Raw genomic sequence first — 14446 nt, 5'->3', positions numbered from 1 at the left:
CAAAACAGCATTTAGAAAATGAAAGGTGCAGAGAAACATCCAGGGCACAGCAAGCTTCTCTCCCATTAGAGACAACACTGTCTGTCTCACGACCGTTAGCTTGTTCCAACTGGCTTTGCTGGGAGGGCGCACCCTGAACCCCCACCTCCAACAGTAACTATGTCTCTCCCTTTTTTCTGTCCCCTCTCCCTCTGTCTGTCCAGCCCTTCCTCTAATCTTCCCACCATGTCCATCCCCCCTTTTCATCTGCAGCTCCTCTGTTTTTTCCTCTCTGAGTACAACCTACCCTATGTTTTGCTCTCTTTCTCATCATCAACGTCTTTTTTCATCTCCCCCCCCCCCACCTCCTCCCCCTCTTTCCATCCACCAAATCAAAGATAAGGCTAATGAAGGTGGCTTATTATTCCAGCATTCGGGACCCTGAAAGTATACACGTTTAGCACAACATGGATATGCAACTCCTCCGGCTCCAACATGAGGAATTAGACAAGGGGCAATGAATCTATTAGTGTTATTATATAACAAAAACTAGAGTTGTTATTGCCACTGTGTGTGCCATTACAAAGGGAACAATACATGGGAGCACACTGTGTGAAACCAATTAAAATTCAGCCTTGTCATATAGCTTCCTCCCTCCCGAGTCATGTCGTGAATATGCCGCTTTCACACCATTCTTGTCAGTGCAAATGTGTCCACTGCATTAAATCCCAACCTCTGTCGGCTCCTTCTCAAATTTTCCAGCATCACATCTCACTATCTGTTTCAAGAAGCCCATGAGTTGAAATACAAGGGGGCCCGGGAGAGTGTGAGCAGAACTGGGGAAATTTCACATTATCTATCCATCTGCAATATAAGGGTCTGATGTGGAAGCAGGAAATGAGCTATGAACGTCAAGCCAGCGTGCTCACGGTCCCAGTTGCCACCAGCCTACATATTGAGATCAAGTAGGCAACGTGGAAAGTGGTTTAATAGACCCCAGTTTAATTGGACTTTTATTTGTTAATGGCAGAAATCCTGATGCATTACTTTAATTATCCTGGCAGAACTAATTCATGAACACGGTGCTAAAACGTGGCTGGACTTGGCATTTAAATTGCATCCAACGGCTTCCCTTTTTTTTTACCTCCTTTCCTCAAAGCACTTTTCTGCCTTCCACTGGAATCTCTCTGATAGGACTTGTAAAGATGGTTTAAACCCTCGGTGTACTTTAACCAGCCAGCTGTCATGAATGAATCCAGAGAAAGAGAAGAGGAGAGCGCTGAGGCCATTTTTCCCCTAAAAGCGCTGGGGCTAACCCAGATCCTATATGTGAGCATGTCCATGTTTGCCAGGCCCTCAGAGTGCAGAGCAGCCCTCGTCAGTTTGGCTGCTGCTATGGAGGGAGGGAGGATGGGGAGGCACAGCTCCCCCTGCAGAGCGCTGGTCCAAGACAACCACAGGCAGTCTCGGCTCACATCTCTACACTCAGCTCTATCACACATCAACTGCTCTGTCAATGCCGACCAGCAACCAATAGAGGGAGAGATCCTTAATGTCTTTCTGATTGCTCTGTTTTTAATTCATTACATGACGGCGCTCTAACAGTTTTGCCTCAGTGCCTCACGCCTCGTACTGACACATATTTTCTTAAACGGGGCATTCTTTAAAGTAGATTAGCGCAGTTTGCCTGTCAGCTACAGCTGTAATTTCTTTCCTCTCTCAGCCACTGTGTATGTGTGTGTGTATATGTATGTGTGTGTGTGTGTGTGTGCGGCAGGTCGTGTTTTAGTATGTTTACGTGTGTGTGCATGAGTATGCCGGTAGCGTGTGAGTACAAATGTGTGTGTCTTCCTGGAACTGCTCCCGTCTGGGGGGCAGAGCAGGCAGCAAAGAGCTCAGCAGCGCCTCAGTCCCTCAGGACACGCTGCAGCTCTCTCCTCACGGCCATGAAAAGCAATCAGAGCCCAGCTTTCTCCCCTGGACTTACCTCTGCCTTTAATTACAGAACTCGGCAGCGGGAGCAGTACAGGGAAAGACTGCCTCCGCTGGGCCGCAGTCAGCAAGTCACAGCCCAAACTCAGGGCTGGGTTGAACGCTGCAGGCCTCTGCATACAGTGGCCTGACATAAACACAGTGTGCTTACACATACAGTTGTTCCTGATGGGCTCAGCATGCTTCTACATAGACTGGGACAGAGCCAAGGTGCTTCCACAATACTGTAGCGACACAATGTGCAGAGAAAACGTCAGAGCTCCAGACATAAAACACAGCGGGACTCCATATAGGCAGGGAAAGCCCTTTCTCTATGATTAACAAGATGTTCTCCCCTGTATTCTGCTATCTAAAAAAGTCAGAACTTGTAGTGCCAGCGATCAGGCAATAACAATAAGAAAAAATCAATCATACATATTTGTAATGTACTGCAGTGTTGTATATTTTTCTTGTTCGTGCCTTGAACATGCAAGGTGTCAAATATTGATCAGAAACATGATCCTCATATATAAATAACATGGTAAGAAAAAAAAGAATGATTGACGAGGATCGGTTCATTCGGTATAATTGAGACTCTCTCTCATTCAACAGACGCGGTAGTAGAGGCCCAACACATGTGCCTGAGGCTGAAGCAGAGGAGAAGCCACAGAGCACACATGGCCAGGAGAAGATAAGAGACTATGTACACAAGCTGCTGGTTTTATTGCAGCAACATGACGCTTGGATAGCATTTTCAGAAAACCTTCCAGCGCTGTCCTTGCTACTGTGGAACAGAGCCACAGTGGTGAAATGTGTCATTGGGCTCAATTTCTCACCCAATTTGAAGCTGAACGGAGAATGGTGCTCAAGTGAAAGCCGTGAGACTGACCAGGAGGAGATGAATAGCAAATTATTTAACCTCCATAGGAGCCTGGTGGCACGTCACTGAATGAAGACACAGTTTGATATGATAGCTCTTGGTAGTTTCCGCATCTATGATCTTCAAACAAGGCTGCAGACGACCAGAGCAAGGAGACTCTATCCCCTCTACACGTCACGTAGCCTCAGGCCTAATGACTGCACACATGATCATGTATGTTAATGACACCCACATCAACGTGTCAACTCAATTTAGCCCTCTTATAAGCTCACTTTGACTAAATCAATGCATGGCCTTCCCTCTGGTTTACACTGCTGTCTTCACATTGGAGAAGCAGAGGGCAGTGACAGGCTGCCCTCCATCAGTTTATCTTAACATTTCATTTTTTAAACAAATCTTCCAATAGGTTCCCAATGCATGCTTAATAGCCAAAATAAACCCCTGTTAAATAGGCTAATAATAAAAGCTCCAAAATATAAATCAAACCAAGTCATGTCGGGTCAATAATGTGCAGATCCTTATTTGTGGCGATACATTTAAGAAGTCCCAACATTAGCCAGGGAAATTTCTAGCTCGTTAAAATGTTATCCAATTACAAAAGCCTATTTAAAACAAAGTTAACAACTGATTCTAACACCTCCACAAAACCACAGCACAGAGGCTGTTATTATGGGCTGCAGCTCATTATTCTCTAGCAGGGCTTGTCTAGCTCTCAGTGTGGCTGACTGGGACATCCAGTAAACATCTGTCATGAGGCATCCTTAAAGGGGAGCACAGACACAGTAAGCTACTGATCTACTGACCCGACAGTGCAGGCATTCACACATGCCTTAGTGCACCTGTGTGTGCTCTGCCATCATGGTGTTTAGGCCAATTTTAAGAATCTGTGCTTATAAACCGTTTATGAATCATTTATTCACCTTATCACAGTGGAGGGGCCTAGCTGTAAGATGATGTGTTATCCCATTGGGTTTCAATAGCCCATTCATGAATCATTCATTAGTTTGGACTATAGATTATTCCCCTTTATTCATTTCTTATTCATTTTGGGGCAGCACTGCTCGGGATGCATAGCGTTGATTCAAAATGACGTCCACAGGCCACTGTTTGCCTTCAAAACATACAAACAGTGCAGGGTAACTGGCTTCAATATGAACAACCACACGTGGCATCTGTATTTGTGTTAAATATCTGAGCCTAAAGCGAATAGGTCAGTGCTTGTGTTTAAATAAGTGTGGGTATTTTTCGCAGGGAATAGGTAATCGATGGAGCAGAGACGAATGAATGTAGGCTACGACAGCTGTCCCAAGGAGGTAGGGCAGCTACTACACCGCATGCTTGGTGTGTTCTCCCTTTGAATAAAATGTCCGATCAGATCAAGCAAATCAGGCAAAGCAGGGATATAAATCAGTGTGTGTATAAATCAAGCTGTCATGTGCATACCTAATAGAGCTCGCTCCCTATTCAAATACACACGGCACGCTGAATAGCAGCATAATAACGTTTTCACTGCCTACCTCCAGAGCGTATGCGCCCAAACTGCGTTTTTTCCCCCGTCGCAATGGGATCCTTCTCAGCTGCTTTGGACAGTATCAGAGATGCGTCTTTCCCCCAAAATGCAAACACTTCCCCTGCATGTTCCCCCCCCCACCCTCCCCGCCACCACCAGCAGCAGCAGCAGCCCGGGCCTCCAGTAATAGCAGGTGGACGCGCCTCTCAATGATGGAGACAGCGCGACTCTCCTCTCCCCAGCCGCTCCATTTTCAATTACGGAAGAATTCGTATTCCAGGAAACGCGCTATAGGGCAGCCAGCATGTCCGAATATCGCCGCTTTTCTCAGGACAAACAGGGGCCGTCGCCTCTCAAACTCCCAATTCGCGGCGCCCCCTCGCCTGTTATCTGCCTTTTACGAGATGCTTGATGTTGCCATTGTCACGGCGTATTTTTTCTTCCTTTTTTTTTGCAGCTGGACCTCTCCCCCTCCTTTCGGCGCGCAGTCTCGTAGGCGCGCACTTTGCCTGCTCCCCCTCCGATTCTTCTCAGTCCGACCTATGAGCGTGCACAGCCAGTCGACGCAGGGCCACGCACTGCTTTGACGGACGCGCTGAGCAAATCAGGTAGCCCACTCCAAATACGACTGTATCATAACAGGGCAACTGCAATGACATGAATAATGAATAGGCTACTCATGTATGCCTATGCTGGATGATAGGCCCACTCATAACACTTACTTACTTAGTCTCTCTCTCTCTCTCTCTCTCTCTCTCTCTCTCTCTCTCTCTCTCTCTCTCTCTCTCTCTCTCTCTCTCTTTTTCTTTCCCTTTCTCTCTCTGAGCAGGATCTGCAAACTGTAAAAAATAAACAGAAATCAATGAATAATCGATTAAATGGAATCAGATCATTTTAGTTTTGTCACATGAGAGCTCACAGTGCAGGCTATATGATGTAGTGTAAACATGTCTGTACAAAAACAGCAACACTTTTCTTCCTTAATATTTTTTGGAATGCTATACAATTTTTTACTCTGAAAATGATTACATTATTAGTATACAAATATTAGTACATTAAATATGTTTGGGTTTTGGACTGTGGGTTAGACAAAACAAGACACCTGGGCTCTGGTATGTTATGATGGACATTTTATTGACTATGAGGTATTAGTTAGGGCTGTATCTAACCATTATATTCATTATTGATTTATCTGATGACTAAAAATGTCAGTAAACCTTCAAAAAGTCCAAGTTGACATATTTAAACTGTTTGTTTTATCAGGGTATAACCCAAAAACATTCAGTTTACAGTCATAAAAGTAGAAGAAAGTATTCACATTTACATTTTCAAAACTGGTAGCCGTGAATTTTTTGCTTAAAAACATGACATGACATTCTTTGTTGACCGACTTATTGATTTACCAACTTCGTTTTTTCATCATTAGCATTACTGCAGGTCCATCAACCTTAAAAGTCTTAAGATATACACATGCAGACATCTTGAGGCTCTTCAGTATACGTCTTCAGTGATTATGTGAGTAATCTAAATGTGCAGTAATGCCCAATAAAACCAAACTGCTAAACTAATCCATTTATTCAAACTAAACAGTTGGTCTGCTGTGCTGCGAATACACGATTGAGCCGTTATGGCTTCCAATAAAACAGAGAAAACAATATGTCCTTCTACTGCAGCACGGTCACACACATTGATATCACATATAAAGACAGATTTGAATTTCCTGTCATTGAACTTCTTCTGTGTGTTCATGCACACACACACACACTCACACACACACACACACACACACACACACACACACACACACACACACACACACACACACACAGCGAATTACCTTGGTAATAGATGAGTAGATTTTAATTTATGAGCTATGTTTTCACTTTCCACGTACAGTACAAGACGTATGCTAATGAACTGAACAGTAACTCCATAGTAACATAAATTATATCCACGTTTCTTAAAATACTTTTTCAAATGCAATCGTCGTTACAGATGTTTTTACTGAGGAGACAAATTGCCTTACAACTTCTCTTAAGCGCAGCAAGTTGATAACAAAGCTCAAAGCTGACAAGAGCAGAGTTTCTTTATGTATTTGCAGTAAACAGCGGTAATCACTGCTGCAGTACGATGAGTGTAATCTGAAACAATAGGCTCAGCTATACAATTTAACACTGAAACCTAAATGTTGCATATAATAAATAAAACTTTTTTTAAAGTAATGGTTTGCTTATGTGAAGATCCATCCATCATCTGTAAAATATAAATCATTGATCTCCAAAGATAATGTAATTATCATAAAGGCTGTCAAAACATTTTGTGCAGCAAGTTTCATCAAACTATCTTAATATATCAACTGTAAGCAGAAGGAAATTAATAACTCTGCCGGTCACATTGTGGATCCTATTATCATAAATGTGGCATAATACATTATTTGAAAGATGTTATCATTATCAGCATGACTTAATATAGTGATAAAGCAAATATGTTCTCTTTAAAATGAACACTGCTGTAATAATAATAATACATTTTATTTATAAGCGCACTTTTAATTTGCGTAAACAAAAGTCAAAGTGCTACACTAACATATAACCTACTATAACTTTTAAAGGGCCAATACGAGTATTTTCCATTCAGTAATTTAACATTTCATCCAGTTTGTGCAAAAATAATTCCAATAACTTTTTAACTGATTTGACACAAAATGCATTCAAAGAGAATATTTAATTAAACACAAAATATACAATTTGTTCACATTCAATCACAACAATAACAGAATATAAAGTTTAGTGACATTCTGAAGTAGTGTGGGATCATGGGAGTTGTTGTCTTCACCACCATTGCCGTTATTACCGTCAGTGTTTTCCGGTTAGGATTCATTCAGTGTGCATCGTTCAGGAGGATTTTACCGGGAGGCGAAATATCCGCAGTTTCCCAATCAAAATCTGTGTTTTTGAGGAGGTCCCGGTTAGCTGCCGCTTGCTCAGCTTGTTTCTCTGATCACTTAAAATCCAGACGTCTAAGGATTCAAATCCTTCATCCGGTTAATATACATATAAAGTTAAAAAGATGATCAAGATCCAAATAGTCTATTGTTAAAATGTGGCTTAAAGGTTCAATGAGTAATATGCCATAATTTAAATTTAAAACATTAAAACAATGAACTAACATTATCAAAAGAATATGAAGAGGCCACAGTGTTGACGTTATGTCAAAGACGTCTATGTGTTGTGTTGCACATATTTCTACTGAAGTTAGCATCTAACAGCTAGCTGTGCTCCGTCCAGTCTGTAATACCACTTGTTCCTCTAGAGGTGATAGTGAGTCACTGTAGCGCAAGTCCAGAGAGAGAAGACGTACAGCTGCCTGACTCGGGCAGACTCAGGGCTTGTCAATATTACATCCATGATCCCTGCACGTTTTGATCGTTTGTTTAGAATACATTCAAAGTGGCAGAAACAGGACTGACTGACAGGCATTACACAGGAGTAAACAGTGAAGATATCAACACTAGGAGAGACATATAGCTGTAGAATATAATACACAATATAAAGAATACATTAGAATACTCTAAAATGTAGAATACAATAAACATGCCAAACTACTACAATGGAAATATAAATAGGATAACATACTATAGTTGTCTTTTTTAATAACTGATGGTTTTGATGATTGATGACATTAGCTTGTATTGACCCTGTAACAGAGGTGAAATACTGCCCCCTATTTATTTGGAGCAGGTGGCTCAGAACTACACATTGTACCTTAAAAACTGGATTAAAGATGTGTCAACTTTATAACAGTTTCTGTTATACAACATACACATTCACAGTTGACAGCAGTTTATAGGGTATTTATAGAAAAAATATATATATATAAAAAACAACATAGCATAATCGAAATTAGAAAAAGTAGAAACAAAGACTGTGTTTCAGAACTACAGCATCACTAACAAGCTCTCTTAATGTAACGCCCAAACAGCTGTTCATCACTGCTGGTAGCGCTACAGGTCCAAACCCTTTTTACACAGATGTGGAGTGAATTTATTAAACTGTATACAATTCTGTGTTTTAGTACTGAGAACTTGATGTTGTTTATATATGGTTTTGCAGGATTTCTGTTGTGTGTGAGTAATGAGTCATATATGTATATGCTATATTGTAAAACAAGAGCTCCCACATGATAAATATAACAAAGTAAAGCAATATATTCCCTGTACGTGTTGTACAGTATAGGAAATACATGTTTCGGTTAAATGTATCATGATTTAAGGTCCTGTATCAACGACACAAAGGCTCACTGCAGTACAAATAACAGTGTGTATTATTTGACCAAATACTCAGCATTAGTTTTTAATTGCTTTAGGTGCTTGATTGATGGCATGAATAGCAATTCAGTTGAGTTTCAATTTAATGTTTTAAGTGCAGTAAGATTTCTGAGAAATACTTGTTATACTTGTGACAAAAGTAGGTCTGATCTTGCAATTCAGGAAAGTGATGAATAGAGTTGATGTCAAGGTAAGGATATGTGCTCTAAAGATCTGTACAGAATGACCTGAGCATATGCTGACAGACTATGTTTTACACTTATAATAAAGTGAGGCTTTAGAGGCTGAGCAGCTGAAAAGGTAATCTGCATTGAATGTGAAATGCTTCTCCGTAACACAGTTTACATGAATCTACAGGAGGTAACTGGTATTCAGGCTCATGGACAATTAAAGGCTTCAAGGAGTTGGAATGTAAATGCGGAAATCTCAGGCTTTGATGCTCACCAGGGCTGACAGTCGGTGTGAAATCTCCAATAAGATTATGATAGTTGTAACCTGCATGCATCCATCTTTGTATTAGCATCACTGTGTCCGACCAAACAGTCTTGGGGCCATTTGGTTTAATTTGTCAGCTGTGATTCAAAAAGGTTCACACTGATCATGTGAATACGTCTAAAAGTCTTAAAGACTACTGAATCCCAGGGCCAGAACAAACACACGTATCCTTCTCACCAGGGCCCCATTTCATCCAGTTTCATGGTTTTCCCCTCAACAAATTCACATGTTCTTGGATTTTGTGCTACAATATCTTTTTTTATATTATCTTTTATATTTTTTATTACTTTTGCTACATTAAGTATATTTAACACTGACACTTTTGTACTTCAGTAACATTTTAAATGCAGGACTTTTACTTGTATTTCTACAACGTGGTGTTACTACTTTCACTTAAAAGGTACAGAGTGTAGGATTTGGCGGAATCCAGCGTTACGGTTGCAGATTGCAACCAACTGAATACCCCTCGGTCCACCCCCCCCTTTACAAGACTGTGGTTACGAGCCGCAGAGTGCAAAACCATGGTAAAGGCGTGGTATCTTTTAGGTCCTTTCAACTCTCTCAGAGGCCATCCTTACCATAACACTACTTTAGAAGCAATGAAATTCAGGCGGCTGGTGTTGGAGAACTACTGTTGCCTTAAGGTAACATAAAGACTTGAAAGGCCCTGTCGAGAGTCATAGTTTGGTTTGTCCCTTCTGAGCTGCTGTAAAAACATGGCAGTGTAACATAGCGAACTTCGTGGAAGAGGACTTGTTCCCTATTTGTTTGTTTTTTAATGAACACTAACGAAAACAGTAATAAATATTATATTCCATTTCTGCTAATAGATACCTCTAAATACTACACACCGGCCCTTTAAGTACTTCTTCCATCACTGCACTTTGCTGACCTAGCTTTCTGAAAGTTATATATTACAATAAAATACAAATGTTGTACTAATTACATTTAAACATTTTAAAAGCAGTTTTAGACATGACCTTTCTTTTGTACATTTTAATCGAACCCTTAAATATAAAATCTCTCTTACACAGAAGTTATTTCTGTAACATATAATACTTGTAGTATAGATTTGATTGATTCTTTTGTAAGGCCAGAGAGACAGGAAGTAGTGATGATGATGCCGTCCAGGCACAGACCCCAGAGCTGCTCCACAGACAGTGAATAATGGAACAACTCCTGTGGGACTCTTTGACAGCAGCCACAGTCATTTTTACTGGGACATGGGGACATTTTCTGATTCACAGCTAGAAGAGTTACATATAAAAATATTTACATATTCAGTCACTTCACCTGTGACATCTAATGACATCACCAGTTCAGGCTTCTACAAGTATTTGGGCATCATAATTGATAATAAGGAATAGGAATTTGGATATGCTGGGTAAGAAAGGCCAGCAGCGTCTTCTTTGTCCAAGGAAGCTAGCCAAGTTCCAGGTGGACAGATACTGATGACATTGTCTTATATTTTATTGAGTCAGTCTCCACCTTTTCATTTATTTGCTAGGTAGCATCAGCACATCTCCAGCCGTGCCCATATCTCCATCCTTTATTTGTTCTTTTTTTATTTTCACTTATATTGTTACTTCTGTATTTATTGTGTTCACCTTTTACTCTTGTGTATCTGTTTTAATGTGTGGTAATGTATGCATGGCTTTTTTTATTTGGTGTGTCTTATAAAGGTTTTGAACTTGAACGTGAACTGATTTCCATCTTAGACGAGAAGATTGTGACCATCCGTTCAACATCAGTGGATGATTAAAACTGTAAGGTTGATATTCTTTGGATGGATTTTCCCCTTCGAGCCCTACATATCTCAACTCAATCTCTTATTTGCCTGCCTGTAGCATCTTACACAAAATACCAAATGTAGAAAATAGAATAGATGAGCCAAGACATAGAGTTACCAACTTTTCTAAATGAGTGGAGTCATAAAGTCTTTCAAAAGATGATTGTATAGTTACCTTCCAAAAGAGAAAACATTTAACCTTGCATGATCAGAAGTTGAACAGATTCCACCGTTTGTATTGCTCTAAAAAGAAAGAAGACCTTTTTGCCTGTAAGTGTAAAAAACATATTTAAATTCGTAAGAGATTCATAAATTCTGTATCTGCAGCTGGAAACATATTTACAAATGTGTGGCCTGGCTCATCCAGGCTCTGCTCAAAGGTTGCATCATCAGCAGCAAGCTGTATATGTGCATGGTAATACCACTGTGTTTATTGACTTTAAAAGGATCAGCGCTGTGTGTGTGAGTGCACGTATGTGTGAATATTCATTCTCATTTTGACCAGGAGCATTGATATAGTACGCAGGGATTACGCACATAAATTTACACTCCCACACAAAACGGTGGAAATAACTACATCTTCTCTGAGGCATCGATGCATATTTATCAAGGCGTAGACGCCCTTGGCCACATACTAGTTCCATTGTAGTGGGAAGGGAGAGGGCTGACTGTCTGGTGCAGAGGAATGGCGATGAGTCTCAGCCCGCTCTGCCTGTTATCATGATTTTAAAAAGTGCGGCAGACTTCAGCAACAGGCCACGGAAGGGTCAGCGGGGATTTGGCGTGTGTGGCTGAACCCCTCGTATCACCTATGCACTCTTTTTTTTAAAGAAAATCTTCATATTACATCCATCACTGAATCACCATGCAAGATGTAGCCATGCATGGACAGCAATAGTTTGTTTTAAAAGGAGATATCATCCTATCTGCACATCAGCAACATGTTCTTTGAACATCTCTCCTTCATTAGAAGGTCGAGGTTTGCGTTAGGGGCTGAATCTCCTGCTGTGGTCCATATTAAGGACGGTATAAAAGGCCTTTGTGTGGCTGTCTTCCTTTGGGCCTGCAGAATGCTGCATGGTAAATAGGGCGATGGCTCCCTCATTACCTCCGAAGACATGCAGACAAACAGCTCACAACAGCACTAATCACATGCATTGCCATACAGAACAATTAGGGGTCATTGAATAGAACAGATTTGGTGATTCAGCTTTTAAACATAAATAGCCAGGAAGCAAACACCCTCCCTGTGTACGTCCATCTTGGATTGCTCAGTAACTTCAATGCTTTTAGTGTTATGTCCTTGACCGTATCAAACACACACAAAGCTTTGCCTCAGCAAAGAAGAAGAAAAGCAAAAAGAAATTCTGCTCTGTGTAATATCCAAGGCTTTGTCACAGAACCCGAGCAGATCATAGTGAATCATGTTCACTGAATAATTAGCGAATAACCTGTAAGAGGAAGCTGAACATTGTTGGGAGTCGCTAATGAAAAGTCTCATAATCTCTTCCTAGGTTAGATTAGAAGGACGTCATTAACATAAACTCATCTGCCTGGACATCTGACACATGAAAGGAAGCCCCATCCAACCAGTAATCATCCAGTTTCTTTTAAGCAGGGCTCTATCAAAGCCTACTTTCATCTATAATGTGTGACTTCCTCCAGAGGTGGTGGAGGCCTCACTATGCAGCGCAGCAGGGCTAACGTCTGTCACGTTATGTGAATGTTTTTGTTATTGTCGGTTCCAATTATAATCTTGCCGAAAGGCCTCACAGAAAGTGTTGTTTAATGTATCTGGTCCCAGAGGAGGATCCAGGGAGCTGCAGGGCTTCTTGAAGGGGATCCACTGTCATTCTGTCCACTAGACAATGAACAGCAGGAGAGAGTGCTGGGATCACTATTGTGTTCATAGATTGGACGCTTCAGTTTCTAATCCACTTGTATTCAAGGGGAGACAGATCGATAGTCTGTTAAATACAAAGTCTAAAACAATATTTTTGACTGCCCTCATAGGTTATACAGTAACCTGACGTACTGGAGAATAACTAAATATATTTTTGTATTGCTGTATACATCTACATTGTATCATGATATAGTAACATGTCGAGATCTTTACCAAAAATTGCTGTTTTTATTAAATCCAGTGAATTAAATCCAACAAAATAAAGATACTTGATGTTTATGTGAAATTTCTCTAAATCCAATATTGGAAACATTTCCTACAAAGGTGTACTGCAGTGTTTCCCAACCTTTAGCATGTGACCCTTTAAAAGAAAAAAAAACCTTCAACTCCCGACCCCTTGTCAAAGTTAAAGATTGCCTTCACTCAAAAAACCTTCTTTTGTTTATGTCCCCTAAAAAGCCTGACCTTTACTATACTGACTTGTATCTGTGCAAAGATTGTTACTAGAGAGTTGTTTTCACTTTATTCTACTGAAAGGGGAAGATGTCTGTGCGTAAACGTACCCCAAACTAGATTTGGCACGTCAAAAATTTGAGAGCCAATCGCTGTCTAATGTGCAAACACCGACACATATCGTCAGGGAAACTTCAACACAACACTGAAAAAGAAACCTGAAACTTCCACTTGTCAGTACAGAGAGCGAAAGTTAGCATTAGCATAGTGAAAGTTTGGCAGCAAATGTGGTAGAGTTTGCAGTTTTTGGATGTAATCTTACAGACTTTTAAAGGAGGTGAACTTTAACATGTACTTCTATGAGCTGTAAGCATGTCAGACAAACGCTGATTTTTAACTTCTCAGGTAAGAGTAGAATATTTTTATTTTTTATTTTATAAAATGATATGGTTACATAGCACACAAAATGAAACAGCATTTGATAAGATAAAATAATAATTAACAAAGCACAGGGGAAAAAGAAATATAGGATATAATTTACAGATACATTCATATATTCACATATTTACAAGCTCCTTCCATTTTGAGTTAAATTGTCATCTTTTAACCAATTCCTTTGTCATTTGTTATTTAGTGTTATTCTCATTAGCTACTAGGAATAAATGAGAATCTTTCTTCTTGATCACTTCGGGTATTTTCCCAATAGGATAAGTGGGTTTGTATTTAGAGAAATACCAAAAATATTTGACAGTTCTCTTATAAAAATGTTCGCAGAAGCTACTAATAGCTTTGATTTCTGCAGCATCTTTAAGTTTGAACTTACTTTGAATTTGGTGTGTCTTAAATATCAAATTATAAAGACATTGAATATTTCTAGAGGCCTTGAGAGGTAGGTAACATTACCTGGTATTTTAAGAAAGAGTTTAGCATTTTGTGAAATATGCTTATTTGCTTTCTGGCATAAAGTCAAATGAGAATATCGATTCCACTGTCACGTCAGTAAATATGAAACAGCAGCTAGCCACTGGTTAGCTTAGCTTAACATACTAACGGCTAGCTTGGCTCTGTCTAAAGGTAACAAAATATTACCACCAGCTTCTTTAAGTCACCAATTAACATGTTATATCTTGTTTGTGTAA

General features: G+C 40.2%; 1 protein-coding gene across 1 annotated transcript in view; it reads right to left on the bottom strand.

The window, feature by feature from the left end:
• Positions 1–4463, bottom strand: part of nexmifb (neurite extension and migration factor b) — a 49191-nt gene extending 44728 nt beyond the window's left edge. Inside the window, exon 1 of the mRNA XM_029441867.1 lies at positions 4348–4463. The gene's annotated coding sequence lies outside the window, so the exon portion shown is untranslated. The remainder of the gene's footprint in view (positions 1–4347) is intronic.
• Between the last annotated feature and the right edge of the window lie 9983 nt (positions 4464–14446).

This window comes from Cottoperca gobio, chromosome 10 (genome assembly GCF_900634415.1).
Source record: "Cottoperca gobio chromosome 10, fCotGob3.1, whole genome shotgun sequence".
NCBI classification, from domain to species: domain Eukaryota; kingdom Metazoa; phylum Chordata; class Actinopteri; order Perciformes; family Bovichtidae; genus Cottoperca; species Cottoperca gobio.
The sequence above is the reverse complement of the archived record's forward strand: the minus strand, read 5'-3'. Positions and strand labels throughout refer to the sequence as shown.